Source organism: Nylanderia fulva, unplaced genomic scaffold, assembly GCF_048542155.1.
Source record: "Nylanderia fulva isolate GAGA-0341 unplaced genomic scaffold, ASM4854215v1 Scaffold7, whole genome shotgun sequence".
NCBI classification, from domain to species: domain Eukaryota; kingdom Metazoa; phylum Arthropoda; class Insecta; order Hymenoptera; family Formicidae; genus Nylanderia; species Nylanderia fulva.
The window spans coordinates 6184372-6210867 of record NW_028190807.1 but is presented as its reverse complement, the minus strand read 5'-3'; the positions used below and the strand labels follow the sequence as shown (position 1 = coordinate 6210867).

Sequence of the window (26496 nt, the reverse complement as noted above, 5' to 3'; positions counted from 1 at the left end):
TCCAGATAATATTATTTTTAACACCGCTTGTAAACACAATTATAAAAAAAAATGTAACTTATTATAAAGGGGATATAAAAATATTTCCATATTTTTATTTATAAATTTTTATCGTTTGCTGCTTAAGCTTCATTACTTAAGTATCTTTACATGCTGTGACTTTAAATCAAATTAGCTGAACATTATTCTATAGATAATTTAATAAAGATAACACTTTTTTCATCTAAGATGCAGCTATAGAGATGAAACAGATTAAGATGACGCTAAAATTTCATCTAGATGATCGTCTATATAATTTTATTTAGATAACAGTAAACACTGCTCTCTGTAAAAAACAACACTCAGAGAGGTTGATAAAAAAATCTCGCAACGTTATTAATACACGCAACTTATACATTATTAGATATCGTATTATTATGTACAGGGAGATTACATTACGGAGAGATGATAATCCATCGCACATGTTCAAAATGTAAATTTGGCAAACTTATATGAGCTGCGACACGCAGAGTACGCGACTGATTTCGAATTCAGGGCTCGTCCTCGAGGATCTCGTCGGCGGTTAACGTCTTCCGCGGAAGAAAGAACAACGAAATGTATATATATATATATATTTTTTTTTCCCCAGCGTTTCTTGACTAATGAAAACGTGACGCACGATCGAATCTAAAATAAGTCTCTTATTACGTCGCGAACAGATACGGCGAAACAGACACGCTCCGGATTAATGTCAGCTGGCGAATATTCGAGGAGACAAAAGCAATTATATCCGTTGACCCAGATGGCCGTGGCCAACGGGGTTCTTGCGATGGAGATTTTACGCGCCACGATAAATACGTGTCAAGCTCTTCATGCGAGACGTACAAGTTCAAGTGAAGTTAATCAAAAAGGATTTAACAGGGATTATTCGTTCCAACTACGCGAGGGAAGAGAAGGAGAAAGCACTTTTGCACAGAAATTTACGAGATTTATTAATATCCCCAATTGCGTGTAAGAAGCTTCTTCTGTTGTCTAGCGGAAATTTTGTACCTCAAATTCACAGAGTGTTTTTGAAATGGGAAATAAAATGTATTCTGCAATTATGTCAATCAGTATTATTGAAATTATTTACGCAGATATTCATCTCGTTGTCTCCTGAATTTTCCTCGTGAGATCATGAAAATCTACCGAGTCTATTCTTTTTAGATTATCTAAGTAAGTATAGACGATGATAGTAGTTGGGCTAACTTAATTTTTAAATATTCCGAGGAAAATATGTAAATATGTAAAATAAAACTTCATATTTCTCTTTCTTTTATTACGTAAAATGTGAAAATCTGTATAGTTTACTGTTCTCTCTGTTTTACACAATTTAGACATTTTACTCGCAAAATTAAAAAGACTCCGTATTATATGTTGCCTCGTAAAATAAAATAGTTTCTAATATTCATTTTATGTACTCATTTTATATATTCATTTTATTTTATACTTTATTTTCACAATAAAAATATAGTTGATGCAACCTGAAATGTCATATATTGCGTGTGTCTAAAACACAAAACAAATTTTTGAAAAACAATATTTTTATTAAAAAAGAAAATTTTATTTTATAACACTATTATTTAATAAAAAAATGATTGAAATTTTACTTTGCGCAGACAGATAATATGAAATATTACATATAATACAAAATGCTTTTCTTGACATCTCTAGCTCCTTCAATGTTAATAAATCCTTCTCGCGAGTCTCGCATGATGACAAGCGTTAGCTGGATTCTCTGTTTCACAGGATCGGCTTATTAAATTGGCATAATTACATTCAAACGCGGCTGTCAAGTACAGTGACGTCTGATGCGGAAACCGACCTGAAATTTCCGGCGAGCAACGCCGACAATCCGGTCCACTTCCCGGCGATTCCAGCCATCGCGCTTTAAGTTTTCCCCCTTAAATTAGTCAAGTTAGCCGATAGATAAACTTATCCCACCTATTCATATCCGTCATCGTCAACATATTTCGCGGACATCTTCCCGAAAACTTAGAAAGGAGGAATTTTCGGAATTAAACGCTGTTTCGGAAAATTAATTCATCTCGGAATCATCTTTCTCCTTGCGCGAAACATATCCTATATTTTTTTTATGGTACACTATTAATACATGTGTAATTTACGAGCGATATTATTGTAAAATTATATATCATATATGTTTAACTGATTTTCATCATGATACAACGATTTCTCTCATGTAATTTTGACAAGCTGTTAATAATTCACGTTGAAAACTTAAATCATTGAAGGATCGTGGCGCTAACCTTATATTGCATTAGAACCTGTACTTGAAAAGGACCAAAACCGATGGTCGAAACGTTGTAATAAATAAACAATGTATAGCTCTAGTATTGGTCGAATTGATATAAAAATACCTCGATTATTGTAAAAACATATATTTATTAATAACGCGAATGTGAAAAACATTTACACGTGGAATAAAGATTGAAAAACGTAATTACTCCTTTTTGCGCGCCCAAGTGGTCCATTTAGCGTCGCGCGAGAAAGAAAGTTCGAGGACGTCAAGAGAGAGGGAGAATAACTATTTCTCTCACCGTGACTTGAACGCGACGACGACTTTGCTGCCGGGCAATTATCGCGCAATTAGGAGCGTCGACGAGGCGCTTCCTTGTACGATACGGCTTCTTGCCGCGCCGTGATTCACGGAGGATATACGCAAGCTTATGTGAAGCGCGTCCCGTTATAAATATACATACACGAGCAGGGAGAGTCGCCAAGTTTTGCCGATTAATCTATTTATGCTCGCGTTAAACTCGCTATTATGGATCCCCGGGGGTGCATAAACGCGCTTCGCGCGATCGCCGCGCGTTTAAAAGTTGATCCGTGGGCACCCGGGGCTACCCTTAAATGATCCCTGCGAAATATAGCGTGGATTTTGCGCGAGAATTGGGGAGAAGTTTCAGACGTATGATAAATGCGCCGACTTTACATACGCGGAGCTTATAAACGTTCAGACGTTTTAATGGACTTTCGCCTTGTATGTGTGCGCACATGGGCGTCCATAGGGTTTTTTTTCCAGGAGGAACATGATTAAATTTTTTTAGTTTTTTATTTTTTTTAAAAAAAAGGTAAGACTCTTCTCTAAATCACAACGTTTCGACCCTTCTTTGAGTCCTTATCAAGTGTTTTGTGAAAATAAAAATAAAATTATAATTTTAAGATGTCAAGAACGAACATAGTGTCGGTTTGACAACACGTCAAGACTCTTAGACTCTTAGTTATGAGAGACTTCTCAAATATCTACGTTTTTATTTTTTGTTCTTTCTTAATTTTTTAAAATTTATTTTTTGTTATTTTCATTTTTTTTATATTAAAGATGCGAATAAATTCCAGCGCACGGAAAGAATTTTCTCTTAAAATTTATCCTGAACATCATAGTAATCGTGGGTCAGTTTCTCTAATAAAATATTTACCACAATAAAAAATATTAATTATGTACATAGTAAATTATGTACATACTATATAATATATTTTATATCTTATTGTAAAAGATATTAATATTTTTCATTGCGGTAAATATTAATTAGAGAAACTCTTATAAAATTCTTCCAATATTATGCATATTATCCCACGATTACCATGATTTTCAGGATAAATTCTAAGAGAAAATTCTTTATGTGTGTTTATTCAAATGGAGGACAAATGCTTAATTTGTTATACTGATTCCAAGGATGGGACAAATGCTCCTCTCTGTGGACGCCCATGTGTCTGCATGTCTATATGCACCGTATATATAAGCTTAAATATCTCTTGCCCCTCCTTTTGAAAATTTCTGACATTGCTGCGTTGGGAGCTGTCTGTTAATTTCGAGAAAGTTTCGCGATAATTCATCCGACACGGGAAACGTGTATGTATATATGCACAAGAATATCCTCTTTTTTCGCACATAGATATATAGTACATACATTTGACGTTTCTGTAAATCGTTGTAGAGTCTCATTGAGATTTATCGCAAAAACTTTGGCGAAAACTTCCGCGTTCCACTCGTATATATAGACTCCCTAAAAAGTATTTTCGATCCGCCTCGGCATTTTTGCCGCGGGCAAATATCAATCTCGAAACCCGCTGACTGGATCCATACATACAAAAGGAACATGAATGGGAAACGCGAAGAATCCGAGATATCCTGTACGTTATATTACTCGAACTGGCGCAAAGGGATAATGCATAAGAATGCGACGGGATTTAATACATTCTCTTTCGAACGACAGAAATTCGACTGCGCGACGCAAACATGTCAGTCGAGTATTGACGTTTTGTGTTCGTTGTCGCGAAAATATATATGCGTATCATATATGCGAGATTTTCTCGACTCTATACGACAGAGTATCGAGATAAGATAGTGCTCCACCGAATTTCCCGACACTTGTACAGCAACGCGCGATTGTTTCCTCATTTTTATTTCCCCAGTGTCGTCATCGGCGACGACATGTGGAAATGCGCGGTCGACAAACGACGTCTCGCAAAGGAGAGAAAGAGGAAAATCGCTATCTGGGATCGGCGAAAAAAGTGCACGGTACAAAAGGGTGCGTAAAAAGAAAAAATCCCGCGCGCGCGATGAAAAAGAGGCGTCGGGAAACGGCCTTCCTTCCAGTAATCCAGACTCATTCGGTTGAAATATTGGAGTGCGGGCACACGTCCGATTCCTATTAACTCGACCTCCGCGTCTACGGAATTTAAAACCGCAAACGTGCGACGTGATTGTCTCGTGACGACGATTGTCCTTCTATCTTTCTCTCTCTCTTCTGTTCGCGAAAGCGCAAATCACATGTACATATATTTGTTCGCGATGATTTTCATGTTACCGATTTTTTTTTTGGTCATCCCAGGGTGTCTAGCCAGACTCGATGAAAAAAATTCCCTGACTTTTTCGTATTATTTTTTCCAAATATATAATTTGCATATATCTATATGATAAATCAATTAAATGTTAAATCTTGAAATCCTTGAGATATTTTTGTCAACAATGAAAAGATTCGAAAGTTAAAACACAAAAATTTAAATCAATTATACAATCTGTATTATGTACGATAATCGAAATAAATCACCTATTTTATTTATATTATTTCAAACTTTTTAGTTTTATTGTCTCTATCAAACACATTGAAATAAAATAACGAACACGCTGTAGATGAATCGATTTTTAACAACACAGAAAATTAGCGTGCTGGGAGTCAAGGAAAAGTTTATATATTTATTTAATAAAAAATTTTAAATCAATTCCAGATTTATATAAAATTCCCTGACAATGCTCGGATTTCCAGATTTCCCTGACCGCTAGACACCCTGCATCCTTACGAATATTTTCATTTATTTGGTTGGTTGTTGCACGATAATGTTACGACAAAATTCGCGGCTCTTTTTATTTATGTTCTTCTTCTTTTGATTTATTTATTTTTTGGTTTCATCACTATTCCGACGTATACATTCCAGCTTTATTATTTAAATAAATTCTACGAAAATAGAGAGAATATTCCGAGAATAATCGGGACGACAGTTTTGAATACATTCGGATTTTATACCAGAAGGAAGACGCGAATAGGGTGCGAGAGAAGTTCCTATATCGTGTGCGAGCGAAGCTTTCTAAGCTCTATGTCTCTCTCGCGGTGTTGCGCTGCCTGGTATCTCCCTCATCATTACAGGAATATTGAAGCGAAACGCGCGGTATGCCCATCGGCGAATGCGCCCCGAATGAGAGAGAGAGAGAGAGAGAGAGTTCACCACCCAAAATACAGGGGGTGTCTTGCGCGAGTGTCGTCCTTGTACATATTATATATTCCACCGTCAAGACGTACGCCGCTGAATAGCTGCGTGCTATTCCGCATATCTCAGACGCGCGACATCCAAAGCTCTTTCGCAATACTTCCGCGTCGCTTTGCGGTAACAAACGACGGGGCTTTCGAAATTCCACCGACGCGACGCGGAGATTGCACGAAGAAACATTGCGTGTCTTGGTGCAATTGCGAACTCGCAAAGTGTCGATGGTCTTGCGACGCTATCTCGATAATCCCTCGAGTTCTCTCAAATTTACGTAATTAGACCGTCCATGAGAACTGCGACGCCATATTAGATGATACAAGTATTTAAATATTTTATCGAAAATATTGTAATTATGTCGGTCTCTCGTGTAATTATAAAAAAGAAAGAAAAAAGTACTTGTATATAGAAATATAAATAATTGCATGATTTTTATGAACAATATTTAGGAAGAAACCAAAAGAAAAAGAAAAGAAAAGAATTTTCGAAAAAGAATCGATGTGCATATGATTAAAAAGAAAGAAAAAAGTACTTGTATATAGAAATATAAATAATTGCATGATTTTCATGAACAATATTTTAGGAAGAAACCAAAAGAAAATAAAAAGAAAAGAATTTTCGAAAAAGAATCGATGTGCATATGATTATTTACAACATGTATCATTTATTAATATCAGATAGTATCGTAGGACAATAGATGGAGAGGGCTGTCGAAATATTACTTTTGTCAATAGGAAATGCGACAAATACAATCCGATAACGGTGTAATATTCATCTCGCTTGTCGCGGGAAAAATATGTAACGAAATTCCATTATTTCAGGGACGAAAGCGCTCTCGCGAGGATCGCGCTATACGTACGGGCCACCTCTATGATAAGACAATCTCAAATTAATCCACACCCACACACGTGCATGTATACACACATTGTGCCCTTCGACCCTTCCGCCGCACGCCGGGAAATTAATCCGCGGCGCCCTCAAACAATGGCCGAGCGTAAATAGCCGGCGGGAAAGTGACGACGGCACGGAGATTCGTGCGGTGTATTTTACGTTACGTCAAATAAGAACGGAAAAGCGGGAGAGGGAAGAGAATTGTCGCCGCCGTGAAAAGGAACGTGTATCATCCGCGTTTGACGCTCGAGCGGAAATGGCCATAATATTTCGCCGATTGTCAGCCGCAAGACTAGATATCGCCCGCGAGATTCTCTCTCTCTTCCTATATATCCGTATCTATGTATATCTACCCAGCTTATTCAGAAGAGAGAGAGAGAGAGAGAGAGAGAAACTTGTGATACTTTCCCGGTTTTTTTCAGTCGATGAATGTACCGCAAATCGATCATTTTGATATACACATTTATCGAGGCGTTTAAAAAGATTTATGCATATGTTACACCGTTCAACGAAAAATGACTTTTCTTCGACAAATTGTTTCTTATAGTTTCTCGGATGCTGAATATGAATCCGGTTTCCAAATTGCTCCATCACGTCACAATTTGGAGAAATTTTTTATTAAAGTTGCAAAAATACTATTTTCATTAAATTGTCATATTATAACTATTATATGTGACGTGCTGAAGAAGTTTTACTGCAATCAAAATAAAGTATGTTGGGATTTTTAACTTTTAAAAGAAATTTTTAATGTCAGTTAGTTGTGACTTACAATTAGGTCATTGACGATTTATTAAGTAGTTTTTATTAAGGATTTTTCAAGTCATTATAAATACGAACTCAAATTCAAAATGATACCTAACTGGGGGATGCAAAAATTTTAAAAATGCTTTTTTTATATAAAACCGTCATATTGAGTTCACATTTTGAATTTGACAATTGTGACACTGTATTCAGTGACCTAACAAACTTTTAAGATTAAATAAATATAATTGACATTTATTTGGTAAATCGTCAATGACCTAAATCACAGCTAATTTGCGCAACACAGCTTATATTTAATCATGGATATCTTATTAACCGACACTAGAAATTTCTTTTGAGGGTTAAAAGTCCCAACAATATACTTTATATTGTAGCTATAATATAACAAAGTTTATGAAAAAAATTCCTTTTGCAACTGAAATAAAAAGTTTCTCAAAATGGTGACGTGATGGAATAATTTGAAAACTAGATGAAAACTAATATCTTGTTCTGGTAAATTTTTTTTCTCGAACAGTGTTACAGACTCTCTATAATATTTCACATGAATATTGTTTTCGTTTTCTTGCAACAATTTTGATTAGATCTCTCTGATTACATTATTGTCATCTCCAAACTCGTATTTCACGTATCGATGTCACATCGCGATATTGAAAATTTCAAGTGTCAACGGTATACGATATATACATGAAATTGATCCGGGGAAAGATACTCTTCTCTATAGAGGTGACGTTTCGGAACGATGTCGTCATTAGCCACGAATACGCGTTTGACTGCGGGTGTCAGAGTATGACGAGCATTCAGCATTGTTATTCGTGCCGTCAACAATGCCCGTGTGGGACACTGACAGACTTGCTATGAATACTTCGGCAATCTACTCGCCGTATACCATTCCGACAACTTCCATATACGCATATATATATATATAGGATGCAGGCACACTTATGCGTAATACAGTCCAACACCGACTAACTGTAGGTACATGTTCCTCCGACCGTATGTCGAGGTTTTCCTCCTGACGTGTATGTCGTTACACATCGACAGCTTCGTATCCAGCTTTCAAGATTCGGCGGACGAAAGCAAAGTGAAGGTTCCTCGATTGCTAAATTAGAGAGAATATATTTTTTTTCGCGCAAAAATATTTTCAACCAAAGTAATTTCTCAATCTCGATTCAATCTCAGAAGAGAAAAATATTATTTTATTATGAAGTTTTCTGATATTCAATTCCGGAAGAACGCAAAAATTTGCGTGGGTTTCGAGTTACAATCTTTCTCGATTCAGCTACGAAAAGAGATATGTGAATCCGAAGGAACAAAATTAATTTTCTCTTAATTCAAATTCATGAAATATTACAAGAGCGATAGAAGAACTTGCTATAGAGATTCTTAGAAAATTTGTATACTTTGTATGACGTAAGACATATCTAGCGAAATAAAAAATATGACCGACGAAGGGGAGAAATCACAAAATGCTTGAAAATATTCTTCAAGCGTTATTTCGAAGGAAAAGATAGCGAGCGCAGAAAAAATCCGCTTCCAACGATCGAACAGGCGAATCTATAATTAATGAGCTGACCGAAGCGAACCATCATCGTCCTTAAAATCTCCTCACGTGCTCGGCAAATATTTTGTGCTAGGCGATACACACCCGAGACATATATATATATATAAAATCCCAACATACTTTATTTTGATTGCAGTAAAACTTCTTCAGCACGTCACATATAATAGTTATAATATGACAATTTAATGAAAATAGTATTTTTGCAACTTTAATAAAAAATTTCTCCAAATTGTGACGTGATGGAGCAATTTGAAAACCGGATTCATATTCAGCATCCGAGAAACTATAAGAAACAATTTGTCGAAGAAAAGTCATTTTTCGTTGAACGGTGTAACATATGCATAAATCTTTTTAAACGCCTCGATAAATGTGTATATCAAAATGATCGATTTGCGGTACATTCATCGACTGAAAAAAACCGGGAAAGTATCACAAGTTTCTCTCTCTTCTGAATAAGCTGGGTAGATATACATAAATATACATATATATATATATATATATATAATGTCTCAGATAACGTCACCGATATCAGCGGACGATCCTTCTTGGTTCAGGCTGTCAGTGCGCGGAATTCGCTTGATCGATCGCGTTTGCTCGAGAACAGACTAATTACAGGCTTCCGCGACAAAGAAGATTCTTCGGGATTTGAGCGGGGAATTTGGAGGAAGGAAGGCGGAAAAGTGAAGATAGGCCTTCCGGGCGATATTTTCCGAGCCGATCCATCAGCTTGGCATTCTTCGCAGCATCCCTCGCGCGCGAAACGTGACCCGGGTGCTTGAGGCGCCTTCGAAAATCACCGGTTGCGACGATACTTTTGCCCCGGTTCCGAGTATGGCAAACAGATTGTATTGGCACGTCAATTAGTCGGAAACATCACCGGAAAAACTTGGGGGCCGAGATGCTGCGCTCTCACAGATCGACCTTTCTTCCGGCAAACTTTATGACGGTTCATTTCTTGCTGCAGAGAGATGAGGGTCGATTAATTAATAGTGACGTCTTCCGTATTGCTCACGTAAAATTGTCGATCTTTTCCCTCTCTTCCTGCCTTCCGTTCTATTTGCGGAACGAAGGCGCAGTTCTCTGATGTAACGTATTGTACTTCTACGCGAGGTAACGAGGTAGAACGACTCTGTTTTCGTTACATCGTCGCGACGTCGTAATTGATTGCGAATGTTATTTCGCGATCGTGTATATATATACATCTGTATGCCTGCGGCCAATCTCGCGAAAAAACATCGCGTATCGATTCATCGATCATCTCCTGCTATTGACACTTTGCGACGAGAGAAGCTTTCTCGATTCGATACCGCGGGAGCTCCTTTTCCCTCTTTGTCAAATGACAAACCCGAGTCATCATTTTTCATTAGGAAAAGTCTTCGCCCATCGAGATACGTCGATCTTGTTCGCTTCGCCGCTTCTTATTCTCTGACGGGATGCAACTTTGACCTCGCCTTCAAAGACTAGCCAATCGATTTTGCGCGTGGGAAACTCGCATGCTGGGCGAGTCTTTTCTTGTCTTCTCGTCATGCTCTCTTACACCCGCGAAGGCCACTATTTATAACGTCTTTTTTCTTTATAATTGTACGCGCTCCGTCTCTGTTATTATACTTTCTATATCGAGCTAAGGAGCGAAACACGATCCCCGATATAAATATACTATTATAATATATGAGAAAGATTGGGGGGATTGCTATCAATGTTGTGGTTAGATGATTTTAAAATTATCTAGATAAAGATGAGATGAAAATATACTAATTCATTTTAGATAAGATGAAGAGTTTGAATTTAAATATTTATATCTAGATAAAAGATAAAATTATATATATAGCGATTCGTGTAGATAACTTTGAGGTGATATTGATTTTAAAATAGTTTATGTACATACAGTTATAAAAAAAAATGTAAATTATAAATGGAATATAAAAATATATTCATACTTTTATTTGTAAGTTTTTATCGCTTACTATTTAAGTTCTACTACTTAAGTATTTTTATGTACTATGATTCTACGGCAAATTATCTGAATATTATTCTAGATAATTTAGTAAAGATAACACTTTTTTATCTAAGATGCAGATATAGATAATATATATTTTTATTGTCTATATAAAGATAAGATGACGTCAAAATTTCATGTAGATGATCATCTATATAATTTTATTTAGATAATAGCAAACGCTGATTACTATAGTTCCAATTATTACTATAAATAGATGTTGAGAGAGAAGAAATGAGAAGAGAGGGAAGAAGACTTTATTTTAATAACTCTCGGACGCGATATGAAAAACAAATCCTTCTACGTTTTACAAAAATTATTTTGAGAGAAGAATTTCTCAGGCAAGATTTTAGACTATATTTTTTTTTGGTCACGATACAATAAATATAATGGACATGTCATAACAGTCTTCTTTGTCTTTCTAAAAGCGAAAAGAGAGAAAGAGATGTTTTGATATTTTTATGGAGAGGAATTGTATTATTATTAAAAATAATGCGTCTCTCTTTTAGCAAACCAAACCAAAACAGTTACTCACATCGCCGCCATTCATCTTCCTCTTGTCTTGTGTCAATCGTGAATAATTACACTGAAAAAAAAAGTAAATTAATAAATATTTATTTCAATACTGCCTAATAAATCATTTCTTATATCAAATAAATATTTATTCGAATTCAATAAATTTGTTTTCGGCGTAATAATTGAAACAATTCCGAACCTAGACATCGTCCTCGGCGATCTTCGAAAATCTGAAACGTTTCCACAAACGCACGTCGCCATCACCATCGATTTTTCACGCCACTTCGAAGATCTAAAGCTCACGTGTCTTTTTTAACCCTCGATATCAATCATTCCACGATTCGGGAGTCTCCTGCCATAGTCGGGAACGACTTGATGAGAGGCGAGCTTTCAAACAAAAGTTTTCACGTAGTTTCGCCGCAGGACGTGCGTAAAGGGACGACGAAAGAAGGAGGAGAAGATGGTAAAAGAGAGGATTTCGCAGGGTGGTTTTGTGAGAGGCCTGCGGCGAGCAGAGATTAAATCGTACCGCGGTAAAGTGCTAATCTGTTTATCCCTGTCTATCTCTCCTCCATCGGTCATCCCTCTCAGTTTCTCTCAGCAACATCTTTGCCCTTGCATCATGTGTGGACCATTTTTTGGGTTGCAGGATTTTTTGCAAGGGAAACCATGATTACAATTTTTTATTTCTTATTTTCGTTCTTCATTTTTTTAATATTTTTATTTTTTTATATTAAATATATATAATATATCTAAATATGCATATATAATATATATATATATATATATATATATGCATATTTATTATATATATTTTTAAATATATTTTATATATATTTTATATATATATATATATATATATATATATATATATATATATATATATACATATATATATATATATATATATATATATAAATCCATATATATAAATATATATAATTATATAAATATATATTAAATATGCAAAAATGATTTTTTAAATGATTCCAAGTCCCCTCTTGTCTCCTCGTGTGACCATGTTTCCGTCGTGAAAAGAGATCGACGAGATAAAGATCCACCGCGAGGTTGAAATATCTTTCCGTTTCTAGGGTGTCCGAGCGAATGGCGTTTCCGCACGTATTAAACATTCAATCTCTTTCGTATCGCCGGGCATTCTTCGCGTCAAGAAGCGGAGGAGGAGCTTTCTCTTCCTACACGATATTCGTTTTCCAGAAAATTTCTCCAGCAGAGAGGAGACGCTCTCTTCCGTTTCGACTTTCGTGAAATTCTCGTTGGTGTCGCCAACGCGGGAATGGTTTCCCTCTTCTCCCGAATTCCATGTTTCCGAGATTTTGCTCGACCTTCTTCGACGGGGTGAGGTTTCTCTCCCCACGGAATAATACTGCTCTTCTTGCGGAAAAAACTCCGAAATTTCTCTTGAGTTTTTCAGAAGAAAATATTGTACAAGAAACTTGAAGTTTAAAGTTACTTGGATTAAGTAGTGTACCGGTGTATCTGGTTTTATACAGATCCCTAGCGATGGAAAAGTTTGTAAAATTTTTCGATTTGTGTGTCTCGCGCGCATCTCGATGCAATTAAATAATTGAAAACAACGCAAATGTCGCGTAAACAAGTTTTTACTAGCAAGTATTCGAGAGACAAGATTCTATCTTCGTTGTATTTATAAATAATTGAAACTGAAAAGTTCTCGCATTAATTATACGTTTTAACATTTTATTTCAATTGGATCTCCTCTTCAGAAAGTTGTATATTTATTTAATATATCAACGAAAAAAGGGAGAAAAAAAGAGGTTTCTTTAAACAACAACTACAAAATATGATTGCAATTACTAACATCAGTAAAAGACGCATGAGAAGAGCAACCCAACAAATTGTCGGAATTGTACCGAAATAATGGTTTCATTACAATGATAAAAATGTATTCTTTTTTTTACAAAATTCTTTCGGTACAGCTGTGTTTCTGATTCTTTTATTCGTAGCAAAGTTTTTTTTTCTTTTTAAAACAGAATGAGAAGGTTAAAAAATGCATGCAGAGAGAACACTTGTCTCGTTAAATTAGATATAGCTTTTCATTTTTCAGAACGAAATGAGCATCTCGTGCTTTTCAGACTTACATGGCTATGTAATTCCAACTAATTTCACGCAAATTTTTCTCGTTGAATTATACTTATTGTTCGTGTTTATTTTTAAAACCTAATGTTTGTTACATCGGTAAGAGAGATACAACGTGCTTTTCATATCTTTTTTATATTTTTATTCATATCTATTCTTTATATAAAAAAGACGCAAAAATCTATTATTTCTTGGAATAAAAGAAAATAAATTCCGAATTAAATAAATACGTTAAAAATATGTGTACGCGCGTGAAAGGATAGATAAACAAACTATAGATTCTCGATGAAATTTTCGACAAATCAGCATAACATTTTTTTTCGTCGTCCAACAAACAGAATTTTTTTCATTACGACGTAATATTTTTATGGACGCTCGTGATGCGGTTTTTTGGTTATTTTTTTTTTGTTTGTCTAACATCACTCTTTTTTTCGATGCCTTTTTTTCTACTCTTACCTGAAGACGCTAACTTTTCATTAATAACGTAAACGCAAGCGCGGCTTGCGACTCGCGTCGCAGGCAAAGTTGTTGCTTTAATACTATTAATAAATTCCGTTGAGGATGCAACGAAGCGCGCGCAGTCCGGAACACACGGGGGTGAGAAAAGGAAGGGTAGGGGGTTGATAAAGCCCCCCTGGCATACTTGAAATACACGGTACAAACTGGCGTAAATGAAAAACAGGTTAATCCTGCAAACTGATTATACATATATATGTATATCCTCTTATGTATTTTCAACTTGTCGGCACGTGCTTATTGTTGGATTTCCGACATCTCGACAATCGTGAGAAATGTCTCATTCACTGCCGCAGTCTTATGAATTCATTGAACCTACATTCGTTGATTTAATATCGCGAACAATATAAGAAATAAATATCTAGTTATATTTAATTTTAGATATAGATATGCCTAGATTATAATATAATTTTTTTATCATGCGGTACTCTCTTCTAGAACGTATAGAATTATGGAATAATAAAGAAACGGTAATATTTGACGGCTGGATCGCGATTAATTAACTTTAATGAGTTAATAGAGGAAGAAGCGGATCTCTCTCAAAAGAGCGAGACTAATGAGCAACCTTTGCAATTGCTTCTCTGCATCGTGCGTGAAAGATACCCGGGACGGGAGTTAATTATCGCGACTATTCTTAATTACTTCCGGTAGTTAGCGAGACCGACCCCGATTACCTGAACGAGATTCATTTACAAAACAGTTTACGAAACATAAAATTTATTATATATATAGATATATATTTATTATTCTGCTACATAATTTCTATAACAGAGATTATTTATGAACATGTTGTCTAAATAAAATTATATAGATGATCATCTAGATGAAGTAAAAAAAATATGTATTATCTATATCTTAGAAAAAAAGTATTATCTTTACTAAATTATCTAAAATAATTTTTCAGATAATTTTTGGTTTAGAATCATATAGCGCATAAAAATACTGAAATAGAACTTATACAGTAAACAATAAAATTTTATAAATAAAAATATGAATACATATATTTTTATATCCCTTTTATCATTTTTTTATAACTATGTGTTTGCATAAGCAGTTTTAAAAATTATTATCTAGAATCTAGAAAATTATCTGGATGAATTGCCATATATAATTTGATCTTTTATCTAGATATATTTAAAACAAAGTCATCTTCATCTGATCTAAGAAATGAATTTACATATTTTGATCTCATCTTTATCTAACTAATTTTAAAATGTTTACGACAGCGATGTACCTATTTGACATAATCAGCTGATATACGATGACATAAATCAGCTGATGTAGCACAATCGGAATAATTTATTATTTAACATATTCATAGCTCTTTTAGACCGTTATTTCTTACATTATATCTCGAATAATAAATGATCGGATCTTTTCTCTATCATGAGTGACCCGTTGTACTTGTCGCCATTACATCGGGCGAGATTACATCGGCGAGCATTAGGAAGCGGCGCGACGAGTGACGCGCGACTATGTGAAACTTTTTAGGTCGCGTTATTTTAGGAATGGATAAAAAAAGAAAGTATAGTTCCTTAACACCGCGCTTATGCAAAGTCGCATAAAGATATGCAAATTTGTATATGGCCGTCACCTCTTTTAGAGATACGCGTTAAATATTTTTGCACGAATTCCCTCGGCCTTCTCTCTATCTCGTGGGGGTGCAAAAGGGTTAAGTTAGGTTTACGTCAAGGGAAATTGCAGTGTATCTTTCTAAAGACTCTGTCCACTGTGGAAGATGATATCGCGCAATACGGCGCGCTAGACAAGCTGACGCGGAAGATAAACGTCAAGTCGCGATTTGTTTCTTCGTCGTTTGTCGTCCCCGAGAAGTTACTTCGTGGAAGTCGTACACTCTCGTACTTTATTGCGCCCTGCATCCATGCATGATATTCTCCCATCTGACACTTTAAATCTCGGACACCGGGAGAGAGAGAAAGAAGTATGCCGGCCTCGAGTCTGTGTAGAATTCGCTCTGACGGGAGATCTGCAGCCAGGCAGATTTGATTATGCCTTGAAGTTTCGACCTATGTTTCCTCGATCCTTCCGATTTCGCTCAAAAAAAGGAGAGATTTAACTAACGGATCCCCGGAATCTTGCCAAAAAGCGCTTGCAATCGAACCTGCCGTGAAATGTTTTAAAGTTAGGAGTATATATATATATATATAAAGCTCGTAGAAAAGTTCGCGCGCGAAACGCGGAACGCTTTTTTTACGAGTCTGGCCGTTCTCGATAATTTTAATGAACGTAAAAAAAATGTGTATTTCGTTAGAGACGGCGCGCTATAAACGAATCTTTTCTCTCGCGATTGAACCGGATTTATTGCATCGGAAAATTTGAGAGCACATATGTGCGAGAGAATTGTTTAATCGTCTGACAAAATGTGATTTCTCTTTCTCTCTCTCTCAATTTGATTGAAGCAACGCGTTATCCGCCGTAATTGAAAACAAATGCGACGCGTTTCCTGAGAATAGAGCGTTTCAGGAACGCATCATTATCGAGTTTATATCACATCGAAAGAGAGACATATATTTCTTTATTATCGTTTTCGATACCGTATTCCCATTTCCCATGATAAATCTTTTCCATTTGAGTCATTCGGTAGTTTATCTCTTGGGGTTAACTTGCACCATTTATCTTTCCTAGTCGTGTTTAATTTACCGTTGCTGACTGAATCTCGGGAAGATTATCTCGGCTGTCGGCGATCGCCGCGATTTTCAGCGTATCCATTTCTATTCATTGCGAAGAAAACCGTCCGCGCGACGACTAAAGCTTTAAAGCATCGTATTTCATTTACTTCAACATTCTTATGCAATTCGCGATTTGCAATATCAATTTATTTGTAATGTCAGTCGACGATGCATGCGAACGAAAATTCTACAAACACCTGCACATATATTTACAACGATAAATTTATAATCACAAATTTTTATAATACGCTAGTCTATTCTGAGAGAACTTCTTATGTTTTAATTGTACATTTGTAAATTATTATATTATTAAAAATAAACACCTTTAAAATGCAGCTCTCTCTTATTGATAATAATCATTAAAATAATTTCGCTCCATTAAGTAATTGACATAATTTATAATAAAATAAATAATTACGAATAATTCATGAAAGTAATGCATATTTCACTGCTCATATAATGAGAAGAATAATTTATATATGTATAAATATATTTTAATCAATTACGCACGAATTCTCCGACGAGAGACTAGTGTCTAAAATATTTATATTTCCGATTCGTGTAAGATTGACTAAATATTTGAAGTAAAATTTTAAAATATCAATTTCGTGATTCTACGAAATGACATTTGTATGATTAATGGCTTTTTATCTCGCGCATCTTTTAAGGTATCCCAGGGTGTCCAGCAGACTCAATGAAAAAAATTACCTGATTTTTTATAGTATTATTTTTTTCCAAATATATAATTAGCATATATCTATATGATAAATCAATTAAATGTAAATCATGAAATCCTTGAGATATTTTTGTCAACAATGAAAAGGTTCGGAAGTTAAAAAAATAAAAATTTAAATCAATTATACAAATCTGCATTATGTACGATAATCGAAACAAACTTGTCACTATAAACTATTTAAATAATCACCTTTTTTATTTATATTATATCACATTTTTGAGTTTTGTCCTAGTCAAGGGATAGTTTATATTTATTTAATCAAAAATGTATCAAATTGTTGAGACAAATGTAGAATAATGTGAAAAAATCCAGATAAGTAGTAAAATTTCCTGATTTTCCCTGACAATTCCACATTTATAAAATCCCCTGATCGCTAGCACTCTGATTGAAGGTGTTCGTAATTTTTCGCGCCTTCCGATGTGACGCGTAACTTTGTCGACGACCCGTACTATACTCGAAATCACGTTATCCTGCGGCGAACCGATGACGCGAGTAGTCCGGCACGTTTTAACACCGACGTATGCAGTAGGACGAAGTCTGGAAGCTCGCCTGGTGCTGCGCCGAGTGCATTCACTACTCACTTATCTAGGTCGGTTTGCCCAACCCAGTCGAGGCCTCGACCCATCTCGAGATCCACCTCGGCTTCGTCAAACTCTCTCTCTCTCTGCTCTCTGTAGAACCCGGCTGGGATCCATCCCGGTGGCGACGGTTAGTTATCTTAACGACGCTTTTATTTGGAGAGAGGATACCGGCTCAGCGGAATTACAATCTTCGAGAGATCATGTTCGATTTGATTCAATCATTTTGTCCCATTAATCGCTTCGGCGAAACAGTTGATTTCGATGAAGATTGATATTCACGTAATTGATATCCCGGCTAAATAATTTTGATGCAATATCACGGGGACAGGATGCATTTGTAAATGTGTATGTGCGATGGTTCTCAAATACACATGGAAAGCAAATAATGCGCGGGAGAATAATTATGCGAGGAGATAATTTTTTAAAGAGGAAAAATGAGACCTGCGAATGTGATAACTGTTGCGAATATTACTTTACAAAATACACGTTTTGCGTTATATGAATATTTTACAGCGAGTTTACGAGGTACACAATTATCTGTCATTTCGATCGAACGAATTTCGCTACAATTTCCATGCGTCGGACGGCGCATCCTTCCGGAGCCGCGATTTGATGTAACATTCCATGCATACAGGATAAGTTAGGAATTCGGAACAAATTAAACGCGGCGAAGACCCTTCACCGCAATTGAAACGGGAATCGTAATTTTCTCCGCCGTCGGTTATTGTTATTACCGGACTTTTTCGGAGATTATTTGCATTCATGCAACGTATGCAAATCACTTTCCGTTCTGTTTGCGATTCGCAGTCGGATGAGATACGTATAATAAAAAGGAATCGAGCGCGGTTTACACAAATTTGCGATAAACGCGAGAGCGCCGATAAATAATGGCGCGCGAAAATACGAATGAAAATACGCCGTGTCATACGAGAAGTGATATGATAACCCGGCGACTCTGTAAACATATTTCACGTGGAATTCCACGCGAGAGAAGACGGCAGAATGTGTCCGCGCGTGCATCCCCGCATTGCACGCGCACGCGAGTGCATCCCGATGCCCGACAGCGTGGGGAGGGTTCACATAGCACCTCTGCATAGTGGTCATTGCGGTATCACAGTGTTATGCGAGCGTTACGAACGCGGGAAACGTGTACGAGAATCGTTTTGCGTTTCGGAATGATTTGTATCGCGGTTAAATCTCCTTTAGCCATTTAATGAGACTGTAATTAGTACTAGCGCTACCCATATTAATGATACCTTATATTTTGTGTTTCGATACTATGCATATATTTCCCTGACAATAGAATCACACACAGGGTATTAAAAAAAAATTGCATATTTTGAGATCTTTTTTGACATCTGACATTTTGACATCTTTATATTTTTGTAATAAACAAAAGAGTTTACCTACTAGGTTTTCTATAGTAATTTTATTAAATAAGAAAATAACGTAGAGAATATATTTAAGTAAAACAGATAAGAAAAAAGCACAGCGTGAAGAAATGATTAAAAATAAAAAATATATGAAAAATTTATATAATTATTAATGCAACGCCACAAGAGTAGTAAGAGGATCGATATAGGCGGACACACTCTGGGTAAGGGATTTATTCTCGACATAGTCAGACGAAGTGAATAATTTTCGAGTTCAGTCAGCCGGAGCGAACTCTATATCATTTAATGAATACATTAATAACAGCCGGAGAGATAGGACGAATATTATGCTTGAGGCAACAGTGCGGTTCGCGACGTAAGATTTTCCGAAAGAAATGGTCCAGTGCGCACGACTGTTTTCTCGCAAACTCCATCCTGGAACTTTGTTGCCTTATGCATGGGCGCTCTAGCCTTTCTAACGTCTGGCAAAGCTTATGGCGCCTCGGACCCAGCTAATCTTATATCGCACGGATGCAAACTTGATGTTATAAGTGCATCGCATTCAACATTTACAGATTAAACCGTTCTCCATACCACTTACTGAAGAATAGATTTACGGTGATAACAGGCGATAAGTTTTCGAAAATATCCGAGAAAAAATCTCGAGACTTATACAGTACTCTCCATAAGTTTGGAAACACCTTACATTTTACAGTTAAATAATCGTATCGCAGCGATCTGTGCAGATTTTTTGTATGAATAAATCGTAAAATATTTAAATGACGCATTTTTATTTACGACAGATCGCTGCCATGCGATTGTTTAACTGTAAAGTGTAAGATGTTTCCAAACTTGTGAAGAGTAATGTATGCAATAAATGACAAATGTCCATTTATAAAACTGTTTTTTGTTATTACGATTAACAATATTTTAAATAATATACTGATAAAAAACATCCCATTAAGTTTATATTCTTGCATATTACGATCTTCTATTTTTTTTTGACAGATCTGTGCAGATTTTTTGTATAAATAAATCATAAAATAAACGTATGCAATAAATGACAAATGTCCATTTATAAAACTGTTTTTTGTTATTACGATTAACAATATTTTAAATAATATACTGATAAAAAACATCCCATTAAGTTTATATTCTTGCATATTACGATCTTTTATTTTTTTTTGACAGATTTGTGCAGATTTTTTGTATAAATAAATCATAAAATAAACGTAAAATATTTAAATGACATTTTTATTTATAACAGACCGCTGCCATGCAATTCTTTAATTGATTCTTTGGTTGTTTAACCATAAAATGTAAGATGTTTCCAAACTTGTGGAGGTAACTTTTATTACTGTATACTTTTAAAGATTTCAAATTAACAAATTTCGATATTACATTGACATTTACATATATGTATGTGTGTGTATGTAAAGATATTATTTTTTAATACACGACTAAGAATAAGTAAATTGACTTTGCAATGAAAATGAAAAATTATCTTGTTTCTCTCTCGCAATATTTATATATATATATATATATATACAGGTATATACTCTCTACATGTGTATACACAAAAAGTTTTCTAAATTCTCACAACTCTGCGCGCTTCATTCGGAATCTCCGGAGTTATCCAAGATAATATTGATTTTCATCGCAATGTAACTTCTTTCCGACTCGGCTTGGCCTCTATGTTTTCCACCCATCTCGACTACTCAAAGTTCGAAAATCCGTTTCTACGTCAGTTATAAACAAAGCGAAATAATTTACATACACGTTTTTTGCGTACGCAAATCATTTCTAAAAGCATATATAATAACCTCCGGTTGTTATAGTCGGTTTGTTTTAACGTGTGTTCCAATTTACATTTCGTGGAACGCATTACAAAATCTGTTTGTGTTCAAATATAACACAAAAAATAGCGCATTGCAGTTAGTTATAAATAACGTCGGCTCTTTAAATACGATGACGAGAAAAATGAGAAAGTGCACTTTGTGTATCATCAAGCGAGTTCGCTTTCGCGTTTGACTTAAAGAAGCGGAGATTGAGATTAGTCACGAACTCCTTTTCATCCCTCGTTCGAGGGTTTCTCGAGACAAGCCAACTTGGTTATCTAATTAACCTATTCTGTTTCTTTCTGTTCCGAGTGTGGTATATAAAAAAGTGCAACGGAGGTCGAAAGTCGCCGAATATCGCGATGAAAATTTTGTCGGAGAAAAAATTGAACGGAGAGAACGATTCTCTTCTGGGTTGGGTCAAGTTAGGCATCGCGCGTCATGTGGAAGCTTCGGACCAAGGACACTTCATCGATTTCGAGGAAGAGACAACCGACGCCTCGGCGTTTTCGCCGACCTTCGAGATCGCTATCGGTGACACTCTGTTGTCGCGATTCTTGGTTTACGGTTTTGAAAAACAGGAAGATATAGAGGGAGAGAGGAGCTTTGACAAATTATGCAAAATATATGATTCCTGAGGCGATTTGGAGACCAAATGATGTCCAGGCACCAATAATTTTCGAGTTATAAATGATTAAATAAAAGCTTTTTTGTAAACTAAACCTTGTAAAAATAAATGATTAACAAAACTACATTTGTTAGTTAAATTTAGGTAAAATTTATTTTAATAGAATTTTAATTTAAGGCTTAGTTACAAAAATACATGATTTCAAAAATTGAGAACATGAAAAAAAATAATGACCTTTCTCGACATTTTCGCTGAGGAAAAATCGTCTCCAAATCACCTCAGGAATCTCCCATTAACGTGTGATACGGTAGGTCTGGGACGCTGTATATATGATTTGATAAATATGAAGATAAATTTTTTGAAAGAAGGAAAGGGAAGGAAAAGAATAATTTTTACGAGCGTAGTTAACAGTAGTATAAGTGTCATTTCAGAAATGATTTTTCGCCTAGGTGTTATAATTACTTATGCGTCACTGCTTTTCACAGCCTATAAAACTCTTAATATAGAAATTTTACTGATTATTCTGCGAAGCCTCGTAATCCTCCTTCGAGCATACCATTGAGATTATAAGATATATAAAAAGCCACAAACGCTCCAAGTTTATATCCTTCCGATAAATTTCCGAATAGCCATACTTTAACTCGCGGTCTCCACATCCATGGAAATGTACTTGCCAATGACGAACATATCTTGCGGGCATCTTCCAGAGTTTCTATCGCTGTCGAAACGCCTGAAACAATTGTCGAATTGGCCGATTGAACCAACTGCCCGTGAAATAACGCCGTAAAACAACGGCCGTTTCTACCTTCGCCGATCATTTACATACGTCACGTTTTGCAGAATTCTCCGCAAACGACTTCGAGATTGTTCGCTGCCATTGCATCTATAAATCACGGAAAGTCGCGTGTGGTTTACGCGGTTGACTCGATTTCACCCTACGCCTCGTAACTTGGAGATAAGTCTTGGAACACGCAGATATGTATAACAATTTATGTATGTCATATATCTTTGAGATCTTTATTCCTATTCGATATTTCCATTAATTAAATATTTTCGAAGCGAATTTACAGACTGACGGGCCGACTATGTTTTTTTCCAGAGCGACCTCGTATTTCACAAAATTGATAGTTCATATAGATGTTCTATTAATCGCGCGATTCGATTGTCAACCGCAGGTCGACGCGATGTCGTACAAATTTATCGATATTGTTCGAATCGATGATCGTCATAGTCGGGACGCTGATTAATATCGGAAATTGGATGTCGCAAATCCTCATACACGGCCGATCGATAGACGGACGGAAGAGGGAATTCCGTCGCGAAATCCAAGTAGGATGCCTAAAGCATCACACCACGCCGATGTCTAAGACGGGCTTTTGCTCTCTCGGTAGGGAAATTCCAAGAGTTCGGAGTACTTAGATGCCTCGTCTCGGAATCTGTCGGTTTCGGAATTCTTTGGACTTACGATAGGATACCGAGCCGCGGGCGACTAACTCAGGAAACACTTGTAATGAAGAAACAACATATAGAGTCCAGATGTTGCTTACTTTTTTTCAAAGTAAGCTTCCAGCGCAATTGTCACTCCGTTAGATTTCAAGTATCTTTCATTAGAAATAAATATTTATTTTATTTTTAGGTAGCATTTAATATAGAGTTTCGACCCATATTACGAGGAAATATTTCCGAATTTGACGAACGCTTATCGTTTTGTTGTTCCTTTTTTCTTTCTTTTTTTTCTGCATTTTTTGTAAAGAGAATAATCAGCTTCTCTATATTACAACGCGAGCAAATATTTCTGCTCGAGACATCTCTTCGCGGAAACTTTTCTGCAAAATTACTTTCATTCTTTACGAACGGAGTAATAATCCGCCTTCATTCCGCGCGCGTTGATACACCCATGACTTTTGTAAAGGAGCTAACTTTTCTCTCAAATGTACTTTACATGATAACGTCGCTCGACGGGAAGTTAAGTCCTCCACAAAAGCTGATTGCGACGGCATCGAGAGATCAGCATTTCCGTTTGGATATCTTACGACGAGGAAATCTTTCCGCGTTCACGTAATGACGTTATTCACTACTATGAGAGCTTCGATTCTACGCGACTCGCGAACTTCTATAAAAGGATCCGTCCTTTTACGTGACTTTATGTGCCGCGGCATCACATTTCTCTTACTGACTGATATGATCCATGGAATACATCGCGATTTTATTGTACCACAAGAATGTGATACGGAAAATAATAATGGGCTATGCCACTTTGTATGTGATAAGATTATTTAGTTAATTGCAAAGTACCTACTCTTATTCTCAAAAATTAAGTTTCTCAATATATTCGATAATATAAATTTTCGTATATTTAGTATCTTGAATTAAAAATATAAATCTCAAAAAAAAGTCAAAAATAATAAATATAATAATTTCAAATATAATAAATAAATATAATTAATTATGTATATTTGAGATTACATAAATAGGTATAAATTAATAAAAATGACATGAAAAAAGGAACACATTAATTGATATTGTACGAAGGAATCTCTCAACTTGTAATCACTTTCGGAACGTAATCATGACTCACCTCATATTGGACAGAAACCGAGATAGTAGTTAACTCATCTGTCAGTAGCGAAAATGTAACTCGCGGAAGCGTAAGGACTTCGTCAGGACTTTGCTCTCGTCGGTTCGAGTTCTTCCTCGATGGCCGCTCGAGCTCACTCAGGGGCGACGAAGTTTAAATTGTTTTCAAAACAGCGGCTGTGTGCAAATTCCATTGTCGACAATTGCCAGGACGAATATTTGACGTCCGTTACATTTACATGAGCGAAATTACGTCATCATTTTCACTATTGTCTCAATCAATATACAATAACAGCCATACAATTTTAATATATATAATCAGATTTGTCAATTGTACGAAAAATACGAAAGTTTTTTCCGAAGAATTTGTTGTGTATGGAAACTGAGAAATGATTCTACATCTTTTTCCAAAAAGTTATGGCAAAATATTGAAAAAAGTGAAAGTAAATTCGCGAAAATCCAATCTAAAATTGAATTTTGCGCATACATTCTCTGGTAAACCAAAATCAAAATAAATTGGTATGACTTTATTATACCTGATGAAAAGCAAATATTTGCGGACGGATAACAAAGTTGTAAAAGATGGTAAATTGCAAAGATGGTTAATGACAAAATTATGTTACGATAACGTGCTCCTTCCTTCTTCTGTCAAAATAATATCATGTCAGTTTTCGTTTACCGTACTTGATTAACTTTGAATTATTTTTATTTTAATTAAATATATAGCATAAAAGTCAGAAACTTTCAAATGTCATTGTATAGAGGTAAATTAAAATTGAATAGACGTAGATTAAAAAAAATTGATTGCCCATATCAATTTTGTCTGCGAAATCGCACAGGATATGGCCGTTCCAATTTTCGGAATATCGAACGGCGGTTTCGGCAACTAGCCCGAATCCGACCCCCAAAATAATGACAACGGCAAAATAAATACATCTCGGCACACGTCTGGTCGCGCTATCAATACGTACCGTATCGTGGTGTACATCGTATCCGGCGAAAATGCGGTTTTTATCGCACCAGCCATATATATATATATACATACATACATTGCGGAAAAAATAAGCGACGAGATAAATCATTCGCGCGAGCGAGATACAGAGAGGGCACGTCCTCATCTCCTTTCTCTCTTCCTCTTTCAGCAAAATTTACTACCCGAATATTTTTCTTCCTCCGTATACACAGAATTTACGTGTCGCGTCTCTGCCATATCGAGCGAAACGAGAGTCTCAAGTCTTTTTTGGCGCGAAACAGATTTTATTCTCGCGCCCTGGAAAGAATTCATATGGCCTTTTTTTTCGAAAAAAGAGACTCATCGCATTAATTTTATTTTCTGTTTAATAAATTTATGTCACATAATTCAAGCTTATGACGAGATTTGTGAGCGTGAAATGATCAGCACAAAATTATTATTTCGGTTGCTGTATAATATGTCGTATATATTAAATCTGATTGATTATATACAGATTATTTTAATTACATATCACTCAAATGATCAATTTACTGATATGAAATGATTTTCATCGATGGATTACAGAGGGAGAGAGAGAAGAGCGGATGTATGAAGCCTGGGTTAAGGATTTGGTAGATTGGCGTATCGAATTTCGAGCGGGCGAATTTCGCAGAAAATTGAAAAAGTTGCCTCTTTATTGAGTCGGTTCCGGCGCAGAGAGCTCTCTTTCTTTCTCTCTCTCTCGATCAGGATGCGGCAAAAATATTTTATTGGAAATAGGAAAACACTATGCCAGGCAAAAAGCTTCCCCGAAATGCAAGGCCGGGCGCTGATCCATTCTCTCGCGGTTTTGTCGATATCGCCGCGTCGCGGATTGATCTCGTTTTATTTCTTGCTGTCGGAACCACTTTTGCGGTATAGCTTATGCGACCCGGGTCCAGTCCGGAAAGCCAAGCCTGTGATCT

General features: G+C 35.9%; 1 protein-coding gene across 1 annotated transcript in view; it reads left to right on the top strand.

Moving 5' to 3' along the window:
• The window catches only part of LOC114940899 (uncharacterized), an 82847-nt gene that overhangs the window by 16444 nt on the left and 39907 nt on the right, over positions 1-26496 (top strand). The window lies entirely within an intron of this gene.